Here is a 25471-nt window from a genome sequence, read left to right on the forward strand (position 1 = left end):
CGTAGGTTGCTAAGCCTCATAAAATTTCGCATGTGGAGGATGTGAAACGAAATATTTTTTTTAGGTTTTATATATACATTTGAAATAACCAAAAAATCATAATTACTATATCAATACCTAGAATTCCACTATAATTTATCAAGTTTAGTAATTAAGGTGTATTTGGGTCTAAAAAAATATTAAATTTTGAGCAGACTAAAGACTCAACTTACCAGCTTGAAGTTTTGTATCAAAAGAACGAGATGATGTTGTAATACTTGGCTGAGAAAGCCACTAGGGGGGACATTCCAAGCTTTCGATTCATTATTCACATGTCATAGATAGAAGTAAGTGTATATAAGAGTGCATTTCCAAAAATGGAAAGAGGTGAGCGGGGCCACTATGTTTGGTTCAGTACATGAGTGATATCTCAGCAAATAGAAAAGATAGGAGGTTCATATTTTATATTCTAACTTGTGAGTATTGGTAATTTAAGTTCCTAATTCGTATGAAACTATAGACTGTATTTTGACATCATGAACATATAATTTGAACCAGTGCTGCATTCATCACTCCACATGACACACAAAAGTCAATGTTTTTTAATATTTACTTTTAAACTAAGGCCCCCCAGTGGCACAGCGGTATGTCTGTGGACTTACAACGCTAGAAACCGGGTTTTGATACCCGTGGTGGGCAGAGCACAGATAACCCATTGTGTAGCTTTGTGCATAACTACAAATAAACAATTGGAATCTACAATTTGATACCAAACTTATTGACATAAATTCATAAAATAGTAGTTCAATAAAATTTGAATGAGAGTCAATAAATGCGATGACATGGCCTTTGACTCATGACCTGTGTGGAGAGGTTTAAGCAACGTGTTTGTAAGACAGTCAATAACTGATCATGAGCTATTTTTGTTTGAAGACAAAGGGTAATCAGCATTTGTATGTTAGGACTAGTGCTATCTCATCATATGGTTTTTAGTATATGCACATGTAGTAAAAGTGTAAAATTAACTGTCTAGCCACAGAAGCTGAAAAAATGTATTGATTTGTTAATTTAGTGTCTGAGTTGATTAAAAACGGTTTGTTTTGAGATTTCTTAATGACATTATCGTATTAAATATAACTTATCAATTATGAACAGAAATACCTAATATAGATGGAAATAATGAAACAGTTCAAGAAAGAAAATGTTGGTTACCAAGAGAAAGAAAAAGGTGACGGCTAGCATGACAAATTCAAGAAAGCTTAGCGAAAATTAGGAAAAATGAAGCACCAGTAAGAAAAAAATATTTCTGTATTAATTGTAATTTAAGGCTTTTTTCTAAATGTTGTGTATTGTTATGGAACAATGGCATGCTAGCAAAACATATCCATTTACAGGAATAAGATTTATTTAGGGCAAGGTTGTGTTTTGTATTTAAGTTAATGGTTTGAATTAAAATTGACATTTTAAGATGGAGGAAGCAGAAAGAGAAGATGAACAAAGTAATTGTCAAAACTAAAAAAGACGACAAAGATTTCGTGCTCGCCAAAGTGCAGAAAATGTAGCCAGAACAAGGAAATTATACAATGAACACATTTTAAGAAAAATTCAAAATGAGTCTCGGGAGCAGACAGAAGAAAGATGGTGTTTGGTTGCAAAAAGGCATGCAAATAGAAGACACAAAGAAAATTACAGAATGAAGCATTGAAAAATATACAAGCATTCAACATCCATAAAAGTCCTTAAGGAATGTTTGAAATGAAATTTTTGTTTTATTTTATATTTCATAATTATATATATAGTGGTTAGAAATAAAATTATATCACTGGGAATGTCTTTATACAGTTCTTTATGTTTTCAATAATGAAAATGTCAGGTCAAAAAACATGCATTTCTGTTTTGTAAACATTTTCATACTTTGTTACAATATGAATAGAAAAAAATATATGCTAACAACGTTTTTTACCATCTTATGATGGGTTTATAAACTAGTTATTACGTAATAGTCACACAAGTGGTGAAAACTGACCATTGTCAGTTTCAAAATGAATGTTTGTCGAACTAATTAAAGTGATGGTGAAGTGTCTGAAACAGTATTTACAACATTTGATTTAAAACACTGCATAAAAGATTTTTTGTATGATGGTGTAAATGGACTGTTTTGTTTTAAGATTTTTACCAGAAAAAGCAGATTAAAAAAAACATCCTGAAATAGAGCACATGAAAGTAATAATTTATTCTTTTAACTGATTAAGTACTTATAAAAAAAGGTCCACAAAACAGGGGGTCATTAGGAATTTAATAACAAAATAAAGAAGGAAGAGAAACATTATCTGATGATGTCTTTCATGCAGTTTTTGCCTCTTTAATGGGTACCCTCAGCTAATAAATATAATTATTTTAGATTTACTTTGCTTTTAATAAGTGTTTCTCTGTTATATATGCTGTATAGCTTATTTTAATTCATTGACTATTAAAACATGTTTCATATAAGTTTCCACAAAACTTAAAAATTGATGTAGTCACTGCCTCATTAAAAACATTAACCTTCTAGATACAGGGTGGGTCAAAGTGTTCATATCATGACTTTTTTACAGAGTTACATTCAGAACTCATTTAAACTAATCAATTATCAACGTATGTCAATAAACTTGGCATGAAAACATAGTTTCTAATACAAGTTTTAATTTGTTAACCATAAAAAGACATATTTAAATAAATTCCCAATCTTCACTTTTATGTATCATGTGACACTTCTTTACTCCCAATTGCTCACTTTAGAATTTCTTTCCACCTCGATATTTTCTATGTTTCTGAGGTCCTAAACTTGTAAGTTAGATATCTCTAAGCTAAAATGAAAATTTATAGCATCTGTTGTTCTCTTTAATGAGATATATATACCATAAAGTGAAACTAACATGCTAGCACATGCTGTCTTTAAAAATGTGAATAAATTTACTCTTGGATTATTTATAATCAATAGAAAGAGACAATTTTAATTTACTGCTTTCCTTATGTGGTTAGCTTCTTTTTATGATCAGTTTTGAGTTATTCAGCATCAATTTCATATTTTGCTATTGCTGAAATTGTTTCGATCAGTTAAGGAAGATATTTTTACACAAAAATATCTTAGAAAGCCAGTAAATTGATAATAGTTTTAGGACATTTTTTTGTTGTATGTTAATATTATGTGTTCTAATTTGAATATTTAGAATAAACAAAAAATTAAGTAAAGTACTAATAACATCCAAAAAAAAAAAGTGTCAGCTTTGATCAAGTATTTGAAAAAACTCAATAGCATAAGCATGTCTCGCAAGTGCAGCATGTTGTAATTTAACTGAGTGTATTGGTAACTCGACGCTGTGCTAAAACACAGCTTCTCCACTGTGATAATTCTCTTTTGCAATAAATGGCACTAAAATAAATCTAGATTACCAGAAGATGTGAATTATGTTATATTTGGCTGTAAGAGTAAATAGTGTGTAATTGTCTGTAATAATATACAGTCATTCTCGAAAGAAAAAATGGTAGATTATATTTATTTCATATTTGTTTGTGGTGGTGACAAGGCCTGTCAAATGGACCAAGCCTATATACAGTGTTAGGGTATAGAAAATAACAGACAAAATTTAAAACTTTACTGAAAACAAACTTTTTGATATTAATTTAGAATGTTCAAGAGATTATCCAAATGAAATTTGATAACTGTTAAATGAAAGAGTATTTTTAACTTTAACATAAAAATCACCTTGCACTCACATTAGTCAGAGTGACTCTGTAAATTCACTGACAAATTTTTAGGAAAAAATGCTTGATTAAAAATTGATATTTTATATACCAAAGTCTTGTAGCTTGTACTAAAAGCTTGCCAAATTTCATGAAGATACAGTTACTACCTTAAAAGTTATAGTATGTATAGTTTCATGGTGGTAACAAGGTTGGTCATATATATAGTGTGTTAAAGTGGACAACGGTGATAATACTATAAAAGATCAGAAAAAAGATCTCATTTTACTTTTTTTTTTTCTTGTGATCTATAGACTTGGTGTGTTGACAGAATCTTGGGTTAAGACAGCAGTTTTTTTAAGTTAAATTTATTAATTCAAAGCAATTCCAAAATTTATATCTGATATTCAGCTCCACAACATCCCTACATTTTTTTTTGAACATTTGATCATAGAATTACCTAAATTTAAAGAATTGGTTTTAATATTGTTAGCATAAATCTTGTATGTTTGTATCATTGTTTATTCTCTCATTATGTGCATGTGATAATCTCCTATTATCTCAGCACACATCTAGATCAAGAACTTTAGAAGTACTTAATACTGAAGTGTGTTCTTATTATTTAAAGTTGGAGCTTTGCCACTTTCAATTGTAATTTAACAGTAATATACAATGTAGGCCTGTATGCGATGTCAGTAAAGCTACTGCTTTAAAACATAGTATCAAAGCTGCTATGAGAATAATGTGATCATTTACACTAATATATAATTCGTTATACTGTTCCATTTTGATTTAACAGTACAGTGGTTTCTACACTACACATAACAGTTAAATATATCAAATTGGATTTTATAATAGTTAGGCAAAATTACTGTTTTAAAATAATGTTAGTGAGCCATTTGGCTCCTTTTTTTAAAAAAAGTCTGTCATCTGATGATCTGTCATATGTAAAATGTGAATGATTAGTCATTCAGCTTCCTATTATAAAATGACCAGATTATAAAATTTCACTTCAGTAAGTATTTCTGGTCATCATGAACAGTATAGTACTTTGGCATTGATGTTGAATGCATAAAATCAGTGTTGGTGAGGGCCTTAGGTGTCTTCTTCAACCCTTCCTTTGAATGAACTGTTCACAGGTAAAATAGTGTTTAGAGTTGATGGAATGTGCCTTGTCTCCCTTGACCATTCCCAATTCCTTCAGTGGCTGAGAAAAAGAGTTCTTACAACTTCTCTTTGACAATAGGCTGACTATCCTTCCCCACATAAGTATTAAATCTTTCCTCTTTATGTGCTTGAATTCCTGTTTTACATCACTTAGGGTTGGTGTCTGCAACTGGAATACAGATTGATCACAAGCTTCATCTGACAGGTGCACATATTTCTGTGATGATGAGATAAAGTTCTTAAGACTGCTGTTTGATATTAAGCTGATTTTTTTTCCAACATAATGTAGCTTAAAATCAATTGTGAAAGGGTAGTAAATATTCTCTGCATCCCTTCTTTTGCCTCTTGAGGAGTGGATAGATTTTCTATGCTTAAGACCTATCTTGCCATTATTCAACATAAGCTGGAGTATGGGGACTCAGCAGGGAACTCTTCATTAAGGATGTTGGACCCTGTGCATTATCAGGGCTTTCCATACTTCTCCAGTCCAGAGTTTATGTGCAGTTGCTTTCATATTTTGGTTTTTGAAACTTTCTTTGTAAAGCTCCAATTATTATACAGCATCCCACCTGCCACTATATATATTCATGCCTCATTAAGCTTTGTTTTTATCAAGTAGATAGTCTGCTGGTCTTACCTTTGATGTATGTATCCAGGTGAATATGACATTGGATGGCATTGCTAAGTCTAATTACCAGCCAGTCTTACTGTGGCTTCTTACCACTCTCCAGTGCAATATTTCTTTGAGTTGCCTGAAGTTGATACTCCTGATTGAAAGTAGCAACTTGTCATCCTTCCATTCCAGTTTTATGGAATCTCAAAATCAGGTGATTCCATGGGCTCTACCATAGTTTCCTGCAAGATCTTCTCTACAGATTATGTTGACCACTGTGTTTATTGTAATGTTACATTGTGCTGGGCTATATAGAAGTAAGCAGTATGCTAATAGTACTATTTATCCAACATGCTCTGGAATTGCAAGCATTTCCAATTATGCCCTACTATAGCTAGTTGGCTATCTAGTTTGCACAGTACCCAGTGGAAGAAGCTTGTCTTTACAAAGCTCTGCACTAGCCACAGTTTTATTACAGGTCATTTTCTTTTGCACTAAAATTAAAGTTCACCACATACGATACTTATGCCTCACTATGATATTCAATGATGACACCATTTAAATAAGTTTTAACTTGTGTTTCTAACATATAACAGTATCATTGGCAATGATGACTGCCCATAATGACCTTATTTATAACTTTTTTAAGGCCTTGTTTAATTGTGTTGGATTATTTTATACTTATTTTCAAAACAAAGTTGTATATGTTTATATATTTATTTTTTACACTTCTCTCTTACATTTTAATTTCATTTGTTGTATAGATGGTGTTTTGATATTAATTTTGAGCCTAAAATGTATAACATTGAACTGTAAATTTTTGTGTACTGTTTTTATAAGCATCTAAAAACTAAATAAAATTTCAAAAGAAAAAGTTTTAAGTTTAACAATCTTCTAAAGGTAATTTCATTTTTAAACTATTTCTGTAAAAAAAGTCTATTTAAAAAAATCACTCTTTTTTTTTATTATTATTATTATTCACTGCTAGAAGATTGAACTGTTTTGGATTATGTTATGATGATTTAAAATAAATTGTTCTCTGTGTTTGTCTCTAAAGGTACCTAGCCCTTATTAAACCTCTTGATTTGTAGTCTGTTAAGAGGATTCTATACTAATCCTTATATTAATCCATTGAAAAAGATGACACGTATATTCCAAGCTCCTTACTAATTGACATGTGTATTTATTTAATGTTTTAATTTATTATGTACATGTATATGTATTTTGAAATTGGTATCAGTATTTTTTGTAGATTAGTATGGTGAAACAATATAAAATGTACTTAAGAATTTAACATGTTTTTTGTTTTAATTATTATATATCTTGCATCTGTCTTTTCATTGTAGGTCCAAAGAACTACATGAATGAACATTTTGGAAAGAAGATTTCTCTTATAAAAACAAAAAACGCCAAACTTCAGAAACTAAGTAGTGGTGATCTGTGTGACAAAACATTTTCAAAACAGGAAGATTTAAAACAAGATGTTCTCAATAGTGTGGATAAACTGTTCAGTTGTGTTGTGTGTGGTAAAGATTTTGATAGAAAAAGTATTTTACAAAAGCATGAGAAGGTACACAATAGGGTGAAACCATACAATTGTGTAGTGTGTAACAAAAAATTTGTAACAAATTGCCACCTAATAATACACCAGAGGATACATACTGGGGAGAAACCATACAGTTGTGTAGAATGTGGCAAAGGATTTGGAACAAATAGTCAATTAAAAATACATCAGAGGATACATACTGGATTAAAACCATACATTTGTATGATATGTGGAAAAGCATTTGTAAGAAATAGCCAACTAAAAATACATCAGAGGATACACACTGGAGAAAAACCATACAGTTGTGTTGTGTGTGGAAAAGGGTTTGGAACAAATAGTCAATTAAAAATACATCACAGGATACATACTGGGTTAAAACCATACATTTGTGTGGTTTGTGGAAAAGGATTTGGAAGAAATTGTCATTTAATAATTCATCAAAGGATTCATACCGGAGAGAAACCATACAGTTGTATAGTGTGTGGAAAAGGATTTGGAAGAAGTTGCCACTTAAAAATTCATCAGAGAACACACACAGGAGAGAAACCATACGGTTGTGCTCTGTGTAGCAAGACATTTGGAACAAATAGTGACCTAAAGATGCATGAGAAAGTACACACTGGGGAGAAACCATATAGTTGCACAGTGTGTAAAAAAGAGTTTGCCAGTAAAAAATATCTAAAAATTCATCGGCTTATACACACTGGAGAGAAACCTTATAGTTGTGTAGTATGCAAGAAAGAATTTGGCACTAATAGTTACCTGAAGATACATCAGCGAATACACACTGGTGAGAAACCATATGGTTGTGCAGTGTGTGGAAAAGAATTTGTAAGAAGTTCTCATTTAAAAATTCATCAACAGGTTCACACTGGAGAGAAACCATACAGTTGTACTGTGTGTGGCAAGAAATTTGGAACAAGTAGTTGTGTAAAAAAGCATGAGAAAATACACACTAGGGATAAACCATTCAGTTGTGTAGTTTGTGAGAAAGTATTTGCCAGTAATAGTTACCTAAAAATACATCAGCGAATACACACTGGTGAGAATCCATACAGATGTGCTGTGTGTAGCAAGAATTTTGGAACAGGTGGTAGCCTGAAATTGCACGAAAAAATACACACTGGGGAGAAACCATACAGTTGTTTAGTGTGTGGAAAAGAATTTGGAAGAAATTATTACTTAAAAATTCACCAACAGATTCACAATGGAAAGAAACCTTACAGTTGTACTGTATGTGGTAAAGAATTTGGAACAAGTAGTGGCTTAAAGATGCATGAGAAGGCACACACTGGGGAGAAACTATACAGTTGTGATGTGTGTGATAAAGAATTTGTTAGTAATAGTTACCTTAAAATACATCACCGAATACATAGTGGAGAGAAACCATACATTTGTGACATGTGTGGCAAGGAATTTGGAACAAGTAGTGAACTAAAGAAACATGAGAGGGTACACACTGGCGAGAAACCGTACAGTTGTGTGGTTTGTGAGAAAGAATTTGGTACCAACAGTTATCTAAAAATACATCAGCGAATACACACAGGAGAAAAACCATACAGTTGTGCTGTGTGTGGTAAGAAATTTGGATCTAATAGTGGCCTAAAGATGCATGAGAAGGTACATACTGGAGAGAAACCATACAAATGTACCATATGTGGAAAAGAATTTGGAACAAGTAGTGACCTAAAGAAACATGAGAGAGTACACACTGGGGAGAAACCGTACAGTTGTAGTTATTGTAACAGGAAATATACGTACTCATCTTCTTTAAAAAGACATGAGATTACTCACAGCTGAGGTAAACTGAATAGTTGTGAAATTTTGTGTAAATGAATTAGAATAAGTTGTTAGAGAAAGCCCTGAACACACTGGGGAGAAATGTATTTTTGTAGTGTTTGGCAAAGATTTTTCTACACAACTTATTTAAAGAAATATCTGTATATATATATATAAAAGTTAAATTAAAAAAAAAAGGATTTGTCAAAAGGAAGGATAGCATGAATCTTATGCAGCATATCCAAACCTTAGAAAAAATTACAGCCGCAATAGAAACATCCAACACCAGGGCCCAAATCATAAGGTGGGTCATTATGTAATTACCCCTGGTTTTTATAGGTACTGGTGGAAGTAAGACCCAACCTGCATTGGGGTACACTGTCTATCCAGTTTAACCTCAACTTCACCAGTCTCATGAATAAGGAAGAAAAGAAAAATTAACAGATATGGATGCTCTAATCCACAACGTCCCACATCTTTACCACCTTTCACAGTATCCTGGTGTTGGATGTTTGTATTGTGGCTGCGATTGTTTTTCTCTCTCTCTCATGAATTTACATTTAATTATCATCCTGGTCAGTCAGAAATCCACCCAAAATTAGTTTTTCTCTGGAAAAAAAATTAAAATTTCAGAATCATCTGTTGTGCAGAAAAATACTATAAAAACCGGATAACACTGCTGTATGTAAAAAATTCATCTGTTTCAAAATGAGTTTCCCATTTTTGCACGGCACATGTATGGCATAAGTATGACTGAAGTCCAGGACCATGTGAAGAACATAAATACAAAAAGAAAGGAAGCTGCAAAAGCTGTGAAATGTGTTTACATTGTGATCCTCCAGCTGTACGTACAGCAAAACATTGTCATGTTTTCCCCAAAGTAGACGTGGAGTAGTGCAAAAGATTCAAAAGCCAGTAAAAAAGAAAAGGAAGAAGCAGAGCAAAATGTTCTTATGGAAATTTGTGCTTAAAAAGGTGTTTCATTAAAACATTTGGATATTGAGATTGAAGGCGTACTAGAAGAAAACTAGAAACTTGTTTATTCTCACTAATTATGTTTTGAAATTGATTAATAACATCATTGGCATTAAAATAACTCTAATATTTGCTAAAATCAAAGCATTCCAAATCTTTCCTTTCATTTTCTGGGAAGTTGGGAGGTAGCCAATCGTTTTTGCATATTTCTCCATGACCAGAAAGGATTTTTAAATTATGAAAGTTGCTATTGCCTTTTTAGACCATTCTGCAACTATTGCACTCTTTTCTCGTTTATTTTTGGTACTTTTTAAAAACGTGTGCACAGCAGCCCCAAGGGTGGGTTTCTTGCTTACCGGGATCTTATATATTATATATATGGAGAAACTATGAAGTTTTTGATTTGTGATAAAGAATTCATTAATTTCTTCTTATGAAAAATGACATAACATTTGTAATAATGAAAATCAAACATAAGATTCTTTATTGTGTTAAAGAATTTTGCAGTAATGACAATCTGAAATATTTTATTCATATTAGAGAGAAACCCCATATAATTATAGTGTCTGTTATAGAGAGTTCACACTGTTTATTTCTAAGGAAACATCAGATTAGTAATACAGGAGAGAATAATTTGGATAAAATAGTGGCTTAAAACATCAGAGGAAATAACTGTAAGGTATATATGTATATATACAGGTATAATACCTCTTATAGGTTTCAGATTTTGATTGCAAAATGTTTAAAGTGCAAAGGACATAAGTCACATTTTTTGAGTGTGTGGCCAAGAACTTTGGAGAAGAAAGTGTGTATAACCATAATGATATCATATATTACAACATAAAGCCTAGTAACAAATGTATGGTGAGAGATTATCAGACATTTTTTCTGCTTAGTTCTTCATCTGTGAAGTTTTTCAGTTTTTAAAAGTGTTAGAGTTAATTCTACTATATTAGCACAATGAAGTTACTACATGAAAGAAGTGAGGCAGATTTATGAAACAACTGTGCACCTTGCGATACAAGCTTGAAAGTTGGCAGAATATTGGATAAATTTGGTTGTAGTTACATACTAGATGAGTTAAAATGCACAGGCTGTCCTTTCTGCAAATATATTCGTGTTTACAGCATTTTTGTCAATGTGCATTTTACATAGTATGCTGCCATCTTTAATTTTGAAACTGACCATAGGCAGGCAGACTGGTCAGCAACAATATACTGCTCTTGTTTTAATATGTTATTTAGTAATAGTGTATTTTTGCTTTATTTAATTATTTATTATTATTTTGTATCATTTTTTTTTACACCAAGTCCCCAATGCAAGTAAAAAGAAATTGTACTTTTAAAGAAGTGGAGATCGAGACTTCTAATCACTGCTCAACATTGCAGGAAAAAGGCAAACAAATGCAATCCCAGTCTAGTATCAAAAAACCTGATAAATTATCACAAAATAATCTAGTTAATGTGCTGTATTTCAAAAGAAATTGAAATTAATTAGAATATTTATAAAAAGTGAATAATAATATTATTAACTATGGTTATTCAGAGGCAAACCATGCCCCCCAGTGGCACAGTGGTATGTCTGCGGACTTACAATGCTAGAATCCGTGGTTTGATACCTGTGGTGGGCAGAGCACAGATAGCCCATTGTGTAACTTTGTGCTTAATTACAAATACAAACCATATTTTTCATCTTTATAGTACAAGCTTGTTTAATACATATATGTATATAATGATTTGATGACAGTGATGTTCAGTATTTTGTTATTTCATTTTGCTATCTTACCAGATATTAATTTCTTAATAGTTAATAATTAGGACTACTTATTTACTGTGTATTGTATGTACTTGGTACTATAGAGTAGGCCTACTATGGCAACAGAGCAATCAAATTTAAGCTTAATTTTGTATAAAATTGCACAATCTAAGTAAATTGATCTAAATTGACCATTTTATTCTCAAAATAACTCAAGTAGAATATTTGTAAGAAATTAGGAAAAATACAGGTGCTTGGCCAGGATTTTATCACGGAGGGTGGCTAGCTGATTGAATGCCAAAATTTTCAATATTTTTTCTATATATATATTTGCATAGATCTAGAGAAATTCACATGCTTTAACAGTTTACTTTAACAAAACCAGAAACAAGTAGATAAACAAGCTGAAAAAATTAAAAAGAAAGAAATTAATATGTAGTGCTTAGTATGTTGCTAAAAGTGATACGTTAAGGATGAAGTTGAATAAAGTATTTTGCTATATGTTCTTTTGTGAATAGCTTCAACATCCATGTGTTTAGCTAACTCGGGTATTAGGTTACACAACTCAAAATGAGCTTGTTTGTTCTCACCAAATTTTCTTTCTAATTGAGAGATGATGTGATCCAAGAAAGGAATTGCAATGGATTTTTTCCAATAATCTTTTATGGATTCAGCTGATGTTTTGTCTCTTTGTTGCTATCGCTCACATTGTTTTGGTACACTTTCTACAATATCAATCTCTGCTGCAAAATCCAAAAGTCTTTTGTATAGTCTTTCAAAGGTGTTATCAATATCAGATTTCATGTTCGTGTAATAATTAATTATAGAAATGACTTTCTTAAATGCTAAGTATACCTCCATGTACTCACCTTGCAAGACTGATGGAGGAGGAGAAAGAGGCTCCAAAAACTTAGCCAAGAAAAATGCAGAGAGGTGCTCAAAACTTGTGAAAATATGCTGAATTCCAATTGCTTTTACTTTTGTCTCATTATTCCAGTTCACAACATCAGAATCAGAGGTTCCATCAGATGGTCTACTGATTTGCTCTAGTGCTTGTATTATGTATGGATAGAGAAAATGAGTATCTATGTTGTGTGCCTTTCTGTCCATCTTGTTTTACATAAACTTGAAGTTGAAAACTTTAGCCTAAGGACATTGTTTTTTTATTATTGCTTCTAGGAAAGTTTGTCTTTTAGGAAAATTGTCAAAAAAATAAACTTCTTGGCATGTGTTGAACATGTGAATTGAAGGCAGTGCACAAGTATGACAGCTTGCCAAATTTAGGGAATGTAGAAGGCAACCTTCATAGTCAGCACCTGGGGCAATAATTTTTTATATGTCCTTGAACTCCATTTATGCTACTCATTGATGCTGTTCTATCATAAGCCTGTCCCTTGCAACCACCAATATTAAAGGAATGCTTTATTTTCTCAGCAATGGCTATGTCTGTTATCTGTTCTAGAGGTACAAAGTCAATTTGCATTTCATGAATTATAGGTTTTTCACCTGATTTCTTCAACTCAAGAAAGCATAAGCAATGTGAGAGAATTTTATTGTTATGTGAGGTGACTACATCTGCCATTATGGAAAAATGTGGACAATTCTTTAAATTGCCAAAAACAAATTTTATTTTCAAGTCTGCTGTCACTTGCAATATTTCATTCAATATATCAGTATGTGTATATTTTTGCATTCTTTGGGCATGAAGTAAGATATTTTTTTAAAGAATCTTTTTTTTTTCAGTCAATAATTGTAAGACAAGAATAAAATTTCCCTCATTTGAAGTTGGAGGTTTAGCAAAATCAATTACATTATTGCATTGGGTACTCTGCAAAGCAATACCGTGTTGGGCACAGAGAAAAACAGCATCTATAATACTTGGAAGAATTTTGAAATTCCTTTTCATATTTGATTTATTACAATTATATTCACATCAATTCTCATTGAAGGATTTTTAAACTGTTTTTGGAAGTCTACAGACCTTCGAACAGCATCCTGATAAAGTTTTGCTTCATGCTTGTACAGGAGCTCACCAGACTTATTGTAGTTCATAAATGGAGCAGTAACAAAAACATTTGCACTGTTTTTGTCTGAAACTATGCATGGTACATGGCATCCTCCTAGAAGAATTTCATTATAGGCCAGGATTTGAATTCTAGGAGCCAAGAATGTTGAAATGATATAGTTTTAGTTTTCTCCAACTACTTTAAAAGTTCTGCTATGTAGTTTACATTCTTCCTTTGGCTTCCAAAAATTTGAGGTAAACTATTCTTTCAGGTTCAGTTAGGTCACTGTTTACTGCGTGTGCAATGTCTAATGAATAGTGAGATAGATGCAAGTGATGATTCAGACACTGTTTCATTCTCAGTGGAAATTTCTATCACATTTTCTGAATCACCTTTAGTTATAGAAGAAATCTGATTGGCTGATGTTGAAATAGGCATTTCCTCAGTCTGAATTCTATTAATTTTTTTGAAGTACTCACCGGTTTCATTCTACCCATGAGGCCATTTGGAAGCCATTCCTGTAAGAGAAACAATGACATAATTATGAAATGTGTACATTTTGAGAGAAATTAATATTATTTTCATGAAATTAAGGATTAAGTGAGTAAAATTTCAAGTATGTTATATTTTTATGGAGTATATTATTAAATTCATAATTATTTTAGCAGTGAAATATAAAATAAATATGACACGAATCTCATAATGAGCCAAATGCACAGAATATATAATCATAGCATTGAACCTGATTACATTTTATAGAATATAGGTATTTTCATAATTGTATTGAATTTTGATACGGATAATATTCATACAATGTTTTTGTTACACACACACACACACACACTTGTATTGAAATTATATTGAACTAGTATAAAAGACTGTCAAAAATGATGGGAAACCAAAGCCTACCAAATTTGAAACCTCCAATATACATTTGAAACTTTACTGCTCATAAACTTTGTTTCATTGACATTTAAAGTACTCGCCAAATAGCAGTGAAGAACTGTCAATTTGATTTACAAAGCATGTAATCACACACACATATGATATTGTTATTAACAATAATTAAAAGAATGTAATTTACCAATGGCCTTGTAGCTTTCATTTCATTACCTTATATGGTAAGCGACAGAATGACAAATGGAATAAGTTTTTTATAGGTAATAATTATATTTTAAGTAAAACAAATGATATAAATAAATATTTCTGCAGAAGCTCCTGAGAATATTATTTGGGCCTTAAATAAATAGATAAAAAAGCAAAATTCAAAAGCTTATCTTTCAGTGGGCTTTATTCTCCATTGGCTTTTCCCTCTTCAGTGAATAGTGAAAGTAAAGTAGGGCTGTACATATACATGAAAAATTATACAATACCAATATGCAGTTGACCAAATTACAGCATTTAATGGAGCAGTAATATTGCTGGAATTCATGATTCTTCATTAAGTGTTCTGAAATAAATGCTCTGACCATTTACTGTTATCATATGATCTTACCATTCCATGTTCTTAGATATGGGAGACAATCAAGGAGAGTCAAGTTTGTACAGCAAGTGGGGTCTCGCCCAATTACCTCTACACCTATTATTCCCGAGAATGAATAACAAAAATACAGACATCATTCTCACCATAGCTGGTGAGAACCCTTGGTCCCAGTGAGGGCTTCCTATAGGTTATTTAATGCACTCAGATCTTGTCCTCAACTTCCTATTTTTCTAAAATAAGTTCTTCCTGATCTCAGAAAGTAATATTCTATAATCATGGTTTACAAACATATCAACAGTTAAAACTAAATGGAGCAAAAATACATTCGTTTTGAACTCTTTTTAAAATCAAATCCTTAGTCATAGTATAAAAACACTTCTTTACACTTGTTCTGTGGTATTCATAGATAAAACTGTAAACATTGGGCATTATTAAGGCTACAGTTTTGAGAGGTTTGAAAGGAAGTGTGCTGAATGAATCAAACTTATCAAGAAAAGTAAGACAGAGATGTAAAACAATAAACATTATTTAGTTTGTGTTTATATGCAAAATTGCTTTTATATTCTTATGCCTCCAATCTGGCCACATAGAGAGTAGTTTGATAAATTTTACTTTTACAGTAGATGGAGGGGGGGATAATTATTCACAAAACAAAAACAGATCTTACATTTAAAGCAAAACAAAATAGAGGTGCTAAAGTCAGATAATAAACTCTCAAGTTAAAATCAGCTCTGAAAATGAATCTACAAACCAAAGTATTGAAATCTCAATTTGGGTCTGTTTTATGTGGGAAAACCTGGTCTTGTATACAAAATAAAACAACTTAAAGTCAGACTGCTTCTGTCTTGCATCTAACTCACTTGACCCAAGACAACTCTTACTTCAGTACAGGGAATCCCTGGGCCATCATCCAATTTCTCAAAGAATATATGTCTGTTTTAGTACATCATGAGTGAAACTGCAGTTATTATTACTGCAAGAAGACATTCTTATTGATCAATAAAAGTGATCCAAACTCTATGCACAACTAAAGTAAGTACAAGTAAAGTTGCTTACTTGATCAACTTTTTATGTTTAAAATGTTTACATATTAACTAAGTGGATATCACACATATGGTACTATCCTGTACCACAATACTTATGTTGGAGTTCTTCCTCATATTATATATCAAGGAAGATAGCTTGCTTTATTGACTTGTAAAATCTTGTACATCACACCCCACCCACACACAAAGGGAGAGATAACACAGAAGCTTCACCAAGCATGCATAAGCTCTTTTGGTATGATTGCTGTAGTGTATAATTTTAGTGAGGCTGTGATTAGAGCAAAGTAGGTTTGATTACATCCTGTTTTATTTCAATCATATTTTATGTTTACATCGACTTTCTGGTTAAAGTAAAGGATTATGTGTAGTTACTTTCATATATAAATGTATCAAGATGACTATTATTTATTTTTTCTTTGCATCTACAGATGTAGGAATGTTATATTTCCAATAGATATTTACTTCTCTGCACAAAGTAACTTCCTCCTGTGTCTGCTTAGAGATTTTGCGCATGCCACTAACCTTGATCTATCTCCCAATAAGACATGTGTTATAATGTGAAATGCACTAGTGCGTGATGTAATCATCATGTGACAATATCCCTTTACCAATAGAAGGGTAATACATCCTCCATGTACAGTAGATCCCCTTAAGCACTTGCACTCAAAATTAATTTCATTCTTAGTTGAGGCAAGAATAATGTATGCCGGAAGAGGGAAGTATCTATTGAGAATATATGTTAACTTCAAGAAGCAATATTCTTACATCTACATACTAGCTAGAATTTCACATTGATGTGGTGAAGGAGCTGATGCAATTGTGAAAACCTAAATGAGCTCTGTTGGAGAAGGCAACTGAAGGGGAAAGACCATGAAGTGTGATACTCCATAGTGAGGGCTTACTAGAGGGGTAATGTGCTTGGAAGATTGCACCCATCTCCTGCAGGGTATACTCATAGCATAGATGGAAGTATGAAAGGAGGAAGGCAAAATGAACCAGTGTGTTGTAGGGATGGGTAGAAAAGATATGACTAACCAAGCATTTGCACACAACCACAACAAGTCAGATGGACATGAAGTGTAGTATGACTAGAGTAATGATCAAACCTTGCAGTTTGGTATGTAATATATTGTACAATTTACTCACCTAACATACAGAAATGAGGGCTCGGTCCCATCCTATTTGGTGGGGAGAACACTTGCCCCATCTGACTGGCCAAACCATTGGAAAATTGGCTTGTTATATAATAAGAGATGACCTGTACTGTACTGAAGTGGACATCCCTGTCCTACTTTCCACTGCATTGTGTTGTCCACTCAAGCTCTCTCCAGAAGGATTGCACAACTGATGAGGAACTCTACAAGTTAACTACCCGTGACTCGACTACTTTGGGGGGGGGGGGAGGTTGCATTGGGGAGACTCCATAGTCAATTAGACCTAACCACCATAAAATTCTGTTACTGGAAAAGTTTCAATGGGTTACTGCTAAACCTAATTTGAAAAGCTTGCATGTGTGAGCCAAGGAAGTGGGCAGATACTTCCTTGTTCTGGATTTTTCCATGATGTAATCCATTGAAGGTATGTTCTGGAGTGGACAATGAAATATATATATGCACCACCACAGTGGTATTGCAGAAAATCCCATCTCAACAGCTAGCACTTTAGGAGCCAGGTTGGATGGGTTTAACACTGTCTGTTACCTTTGACTCGATACGAGTTTAAGAACATAAGTACACCCTGTAAAGCAACACTGATTACCGAGAAATGAATGGTAATATATTACAAACAGATAAGAAAATAAAAGCACCTATTTAAGATAGTAAGTGGACTGGAGAATGGTAACTGAAATGAAATGAAAACCTGAGGGGGATGAAGGTGTTGGGCATAGTCCACATTTCTGCTTGGAGGATATCATCTAAGGGTCGTCGAAAGTGCGAGGCCAGAGAGGGAGTTATGTTGCAGATTTGATGAGACGTGATGCAGCCTATGAGAATCTCCATTCAAGGAGGAATAGACAATCCAGATAAATTGATGAAACCATCTGGTAAATGTAGAGTATCGGAGATCCCTGAAGAAGAGGGGTCTCATGGCAAGAATAAACTATGGTGGGAACACCAAAATGGTGATCATGGTCATAGAGAGCCAAGATTGACGGAAGATATATGGGAGAATAAATACAATCTCCATTCTGAGCTGCCCAAGTCTTAGAAACGAGCAAGCAGGAAATAAAATCAAAGAAGATCTGCAAAACAAAGTACAATGCATAAAGACAACCACCAGCAAGAAGAAGAAAGAAATAGGTTTTAAGAGAAATAGTATAGGGAGCAAGTGGCCAAGGGTTCAAATGGGGCCTGGGTGAGAGCGTGTAGAACTACCTTAAGGATCCAGTCAGGCATAGGAACTGGATGAGAGGGGATGATTAATTAGAAATGATCAGAACAAAGCAAAAAGGACGGGAAGAAAAGAAAGATCCATAGCAAATGGGTGAAGGGTAGTTGATGAGGCTGCCCGATAGCCTGTGATGGTAAAAACTGACGATCTTTTTCAAACAACCAGGTGAAATGGTAGGATGGCCTAGTAGTAAAACAGTGGATTAACAGGGTGACATGAATGGGATAATAGAAGGGCTACATTGTCAAACAGTTGTGACCACCAGGTAAAGGAACAGATAAATCGCACATGTGAAGAAGAAGGGATGACACTCCAGGTGTATGAGGTTGGAGCAAGAATGGTGTCCTGGATGATAGTCGTTGGAGAAGAGTAAACAAATATTGAACCAACCAAAAAGGTGTTACCAGCAGAACCTAACAAGGAATGTCGTGAATCAACACCAATACACAGAGAAGAGGAGGGTACACATACAGAAAGAGGTTAGACTATTCCTGGCTGTGGACATCCATAATCACAGCTGCTGGGTGAAGTACTAGAAAATAGGGGAGTTTGATATCGAGTGGAGTGGTGAAGGCATCAACCATTGGTATGCCCAACCTTAAACAAATCCAATGAAATATATAAGGATGGGGTGACCACTCCCATGGAAAAATTCTGTCTAGTCTAGAAAGTTGATCTGCCACTAAATTCAAAGCTTCTGGGACATGAACTCATTGTGTCCAAAACAGAAAGTCCTGTGTGTGGAAGCAAAGGTCCCTGGAGTGAGTCTCACTCTGTTGATTTATATAGGAAACAACTGTGAAATAATGGGTCATAACCAAGTGATCCACAAGTCAAGGTAGAAAATAAGAACTTGATGGGTGGCCAAGAGTTTCAGAACATTGATGTAGAATGTATGTTCCATGGCCAAGGAGTCATTCAGAGATGCACCACAATCCATAAAAGATGTCAGTGAAGAAATGAAAATCTAGATGGTTGGTGGCAGTAGGATACCGATTGTAGTTTGTCATGATCCAGCAACCAATACACGTCCTTGAGGTGAGAAGGTGGCAGTTTCACCAAGAGATGACAGAAGATCATAAGAGATTTTCCACTGGTCGCTCAGAGTCCATTGAAAAAGCATTGTGAGCCCAGCCTTGAGGGACAAAATGTTCTAGAGACTCGAGGATATTCAAAATAGATAGAACCTCTCATGCAAGAAGCATAGGAGAGGCAATAATCGAGAGGATGAGGTACTTCCTGTTCTACATGTGAATGGGGGAAGGCTGATTCTGAGTTGACACTTGAAAAAAAGACTTCAACGTGGAGCAAGCATTGATTTGGAGTCAGGAACAACTTGTAAAACTTCCCCAGCAAACCCAGACTAGCCACCTCTTGAAAGAGAAGTGATGTGGCTAAGAAGGGGGCTTCCGAAGAAAACGTGAGGAGAAACCAAGACCATGAGCATAGCAAGCAAAAGCTTTCATGATTCAGTTGAAGACATAAAGAGCCAAATTAATGCTGAAGGGGGTCGGCTTGAAAACTCGTAGACCTGATTCTGGCGAAGGAAATTGTGTGAAAATTGGAAAATGGATAAAGGTCTCTGAGACATCGACTTTAGTCATGCATAGTTCAGAGGAAAAGATGCAATACAATGAAAAACCCTCCATTTTGAACCAAGGAACCACCAAATAGTGGTTGAGAGAGAAAAGGTTAATGACGAGATGCCAGTTCTTGTTTTTCTGGGGACGACAATAAACTTCTGTAGAGGGTCAAACAGCCCTCTCAATGACTCATACAAATGATCTGATACCACTGCCTTGAGACATTTAAGATGCCAGGGAAAGGAAGGATGAAATAAAAAGCAGGAATCCAAAGAAAGTTAACACTGTGAAAAGGCAGTGCAAATCTCATAAAATTAAGTTCAAACTTAAAGAAACACATCCATTAAAGATGGTATTGGTAATAAGAATGAATTGAATTTCTAGTGCAAGTGTTTATAAGGATCTGTGCATGGAAGATATGTCGCCATCCTATTGGTGGAGGGCTACTGTCACATGATAATTATATCATGCACTAGTAAAGGTCACATTATAACACGTGCCTTAGCTGGGTGAGAGATAGCTCAAGGCTAGCAGTATACAGAAAATCGTAAAGCCAGACGTGCAAGGAATATCTACTATCTACAGAAAGGTGAGAATATTGTTTCAGAAGATTCCATAATTCACTTTTAAGCTTGTTTACCTATATTACCTCCTTGAAAAAAAAGGCAAAATCTCAGTATTAAGTTAGCTAAAACAACATTGGAATTAAATCATAATTTTCTCTTCATTTTTTTTTTCAATAACAGCTTTAGGAAGAATTATGCATTTTTAATGCTAATAATTATAATTCTTTCTGTTAGTATAATTTTATTAGTTGCTAATTTATTTGGCATACTTGTTACAGACGTTTTGTATAAAGCAAACTACTATAATTCAAGAATTGCATTTTATTTCCTACAGAAATAGGTTGAAAGAACAGCGGTATAAATAATTGAAGGTTAATGAAATAAAAATAAATGGGCCTTTAGTAGTTGTGGTTATTCATCTTTCAGTAGAAGCATAATCTTCAGCAACTTCTTACACTTTATAGTTTCAATTATTGACAATAAGTAATGGTTTAATTACATGTGACAGTTTTTTGATGCAGCTATGTATAATTTTGATGATTGAAATAATAATGAATTTCAATCTTCCATAACTACTTTGAAATAAGATAATGCTTGGGGACGGCTTGAATGGGTAATGAAGAAAAACTTTAATATAAGTTTAACATAACATCATAAACTTATATCAAAGTTTTTCTTCATTACCCATTCAAGCCACCTCCAAGCATTATAAGTCTCAAAGTGGGTTCCTCGTCATCGAATTTGCAATAAGATGTATTCAGGTAAATTTAAAGTTTTGTGCAGGTGTTCTGCCTGTAGTATTATATTATATTAAACCAAATGTTTAAAAGTTGTAAGCATGTATTAATGCTTTTACCCGCATAAAAATTGCATATGTCAATGGCTAGAACCTCGTGCCAATTTTATTCCTGGCGAAAAGTAGGCCCATCTCAAAGATTGACACAAACACTTTACAAATTATTGTAGGTTGGCAGATTTTTCCCATATAAATATGGAAGCCAGTGATATATATACAGCATTTGATTTTGATATACAAGAATTTAATGTTTTGTATTAATTTACATTGTCTTCATCCTCTATGGATGTATATAGAATTATCGGTTTTTGTCCTGTGTGAACACCTTTCATCCTGGTAGCAGCCACTAAAAGTTAATAAAAAACTGTAAAATGGGCAGTAGGGTGTTAATACTTGCAAAATTACTATTATTGAAATTTTATTTGATCACTCGTGTTTGCTTCTTTCCTTTGTTGTCCGAGTTCGAAATTATTCTCTGCAGTACAAACAGTTATTTTTGAGAACAAGACTGGGGTGTTTGATTCTATTGTGAACAAATCACTTAATGTAATTGCATCTGTAATAAGTCCTGCTGAGGGTATTTCTTGGTGGTACAATAACTGGCATTCTTGTGTTGTAATTGTTACGTACTGCACTGGAATTGCCTGGTCGTACACTATGAATCTATTTAAAGATACACTAATCTCGCATTTATATCTGCATAAAGTCAGTTTCCCAATATGCACACTTTCTCAATGTCAATTACCCATACATCACGTGTTTAGAGAAGCTTCCTACATTTTTCTAGCTGGAAATTTATGTGAACTTACTGTTTACTACAATCTATCTTCTTTTTTTAGCTTTGAAGGCAATATTATCACTAACAAATCAGATCGAGCAATTGTAACTTTAAAGTTGATGTTAATCAGGATACTACAAGGCTTCCCATCAATAAATCTGTTGATTAGTGGACTGGTTTTTTTAAATAACTAACTTTGAGTAAGATGAAGTATTCATAGCTAATATTTGCCTCATACGTCCAGCTGATTCATGTTTATCCAATGTCTGTTTACCTCTCTTTCCTTGGATATGGTTGAGCTTGGAGACTTATCCTTATGGTGTGCGTTAATTATCAGCTGTTAATTACATTTCTGGCATCCTTTTGGAAGTGTTTTTATTCTATACAGGTTTTAGTTTGTAGTGTCTGGCAGTTCGTACTTTTATTACATCGATTGTCTTGTGATTTATTTTCTCCAGTGTTTCTTTCAAGGGTTGTTTAGTTATAGACGGAGAGTACTTCCGTAAAGTTTAAAATCATTGGTTATTTCCACTATTCATGACAAAATTATTTTAGTAAGTGAAACATGTTTATAACACAATTTTATTCAAAAGTTTACCTGATTTATTTTTCTGTGTAAAAAAAAAATATTCGCCGGAGGCGAATTGCAACACTCATCAAATCGATGTGTGCTCCGAATCCTAAATGGCCAGGTGGTTAGGGTTCGAATCCCCGTCCACCAATATGCTCACCCTTACACTGGGGGGAGGGGTTATAATGTGAAGGTCAATCCCACTATACGTTGGTAATAGAATAGCCCAATAGTTAACGGTGATGACTAATTGCCTTCTTTCTAGTCTTTCATTGCTATATTAGGGACAGCTAGCGCAGATAACCCTCGTGTAGCTTTGCGCGAAATTCAAAACAAACCTAATCCTACTGTTGCATCTAGGAATGTTTTTACTAAGTACGATGGAAAATATAGAAATATGTTGCGATTGTTATTAAATTACATAACACATTTAACTATAGCCTACAACGAAGGCTCAGCTGTGGGGATTTTGTTACCATACGAAAATGTACCTCAGGTTTCTCCTGATCACTCACTATCCTGTATTCTCCCCCCCTCTTTGGTTTGGAGAATTGAAAACATTAATTTTAGCCAACTTTACAAAATAGGATACATGCCTTCTATGAGCTTTTAAACTTAAAAATACAAGAAATACTAATTATTTTTCTTTAAATTTCTATCACATCAATACATTTTTATAATTTGTATTCTTAATTCAGTAAATTATAATGCGTAAACAGAAAATCTGATATAAACAATGCTGTGCACAGATTTTGAAGTATACTAATGATTATTGCATTTGTTTTGTTGTATTCTATCCTTAGGCTGGTTGTTTTTGGATTATTTGGTAAAAATAATACCAAGTCCAGTTTATGTAACTCTAACGAATTAATTTATTTCGTCCTCAACGTTTGCTACAGGGTACTTTCACTTATAGTTGTAAGCCCTACTATACAAATGTTTCAACACAAATTCGGAGACGAATGGTAAGTACTTCTAAACCGCAAATAAACTTACAGAATTTCCTCGTTAATTCGTTCGAGTATTGGAATAAATATGATCTCGCTTCTAAAATTCAAACGTGAACAGTTTTTCTGATACCGAATTCGTAAATCTACTGAATACTCAATGCATTCGCTAACTACTCACAGTTATTTATAAATAATGTGCCCTTGTCTCTAGACGCAAGACCTAAAGTTTCTAGATTATTATATCATCATCATTACGATTAGTATTTCCCTGTAATATACAACAGAATTAGAACACACACAGAAAACTTACAACAGTATATTACCACTTACTTTGTTTTGATTAAGAAGAAACATCAAAGTTTGGAAGAAAATAACTTGGTAAAGTTAAAAAGTGAAATATCAATACGGCTAAAAGTACATAATAGATTCAATACCAATGGCATGCTTTGTAATTTCTCAATCTACAGCAAAAACTTCAACTGATAGTAAATTTGATATAGACAAAGTAAGAAAATCACTAATCCTGTCCGATATATTATAGTAGCAATCTGAATAAGTACCAAACTCTTATTGTGGAAGCGATATCTACTACGATATTGTGGGAGTGTCGTCATCGAATTTGAACTACAATGATGATCATATAATCAGAATCGTTGTGCATTTGTTTTGGATATGTTCAAGAAAGGAAGGAAAAACATTGAAAGTAATTACAAAAGAATATGAAACAGTAAAATAAGAATAGGAGAATGTAAATCCTGAAATATGTGGAATAATATTTAAAGGAGAAATAAAAGGGGATGATGAATATTGAGCTAAACTTCCAATAAATTTGGAGTAGATTAAGAATTATGTATTGCGACATAAAAATGAAATGATGATTGAAAAAATATTGAATTATAGCAAGAATAAGATATGGTAATATACCAAATGAAACAAAAATGGAGAATTTATAAAGAAAAACAAAAGACGGCATCACCATGGGATGTGTGGAGTAGAAGAAAGACACTGGAAGATGTTAAACAAGTAGTGAATATATATACATAAAGAAATTGTAGAACATAATTGATAAAGAGTTAAATGTGTAAATAGTTTTAGCTTTTATGTTTGGTTTGAATTTCGCGCAAAGACTAGAGGGGAACGTGGTTAGCCAACACTACTAATTCTTGGGCTACTCTTTCACCAACGAATAGTGGGGTTGGCCGAAATATTATAACGCTCCTACAGTTGAAAAAGCGAGCATGTTCGGTGACGGGATTCAAACTCCCTACCCGCAGATTGCGCGTCAAGCACTCTAACTAGCAAGCCATCCTTTTTTGTGAAAATTCTATTTAATTCGTGTAATTACATAATGATGGAAACCTAAATAATAGAATAATTTGATTTTATATTAGAATATTATTGTTTGGAAACTATTTGCTTTATCCTCAGTATTTTCTAAATTTTCTTGATTTGTGTTTGTTTGTAATTAAGCACAAAGCGACACAATGGGCTATCTGTGCTCTTCCCACCACGGGTTTCGAAACCCCGATTCTATCGTTGTAAGTCCGCAGACATACCGCTGTGCCACTTGGGGCGAATTTTCTTGATCTGTATCGTAGTTCAAATTCGATGACGAGGAACCCACTTTGAGACTAATAATGGCTGGAGACGGCTTGAATGGGTAATGAAGAAAAACTTGAATATACTGTTGCGTCAGCGAGGTCACGTGACTAGTATCACGCCACTCCTTCTCTCGAACCTTCGTGAATTGTCGGGAGATTACTA

At 33.5% G+C, this 25471-nt stretch overlaps 1 pseudogene; it reads left to right on the forward strand.

The window, feature by feature from the left end:
- LOC106469943 overlaps positions 1-8971 on the forward strand; it is a 94669-nt pseudogene extending 85698 nt beyond the window's left edge.
- The last annotated feature ends 16500 nt before the right edge of the window (positions 8972-25471 follow it).

Source organism: Limulus polyphemus, unplaced genomic scaffold (genome assembly GCF_000517525.1).
Source record: "Limulus polyphemus unplaced genomic scaffold, Limulus_polyphemus-2.1.2 Scaffold3735, whole genome shotgun sequence".
Lineage (NCBI taxonomy): Eukaryota > Metazoa > Arthropoda > Merostomata > Xiphosura > Limulidae > Limulus > Limulus polyphemus.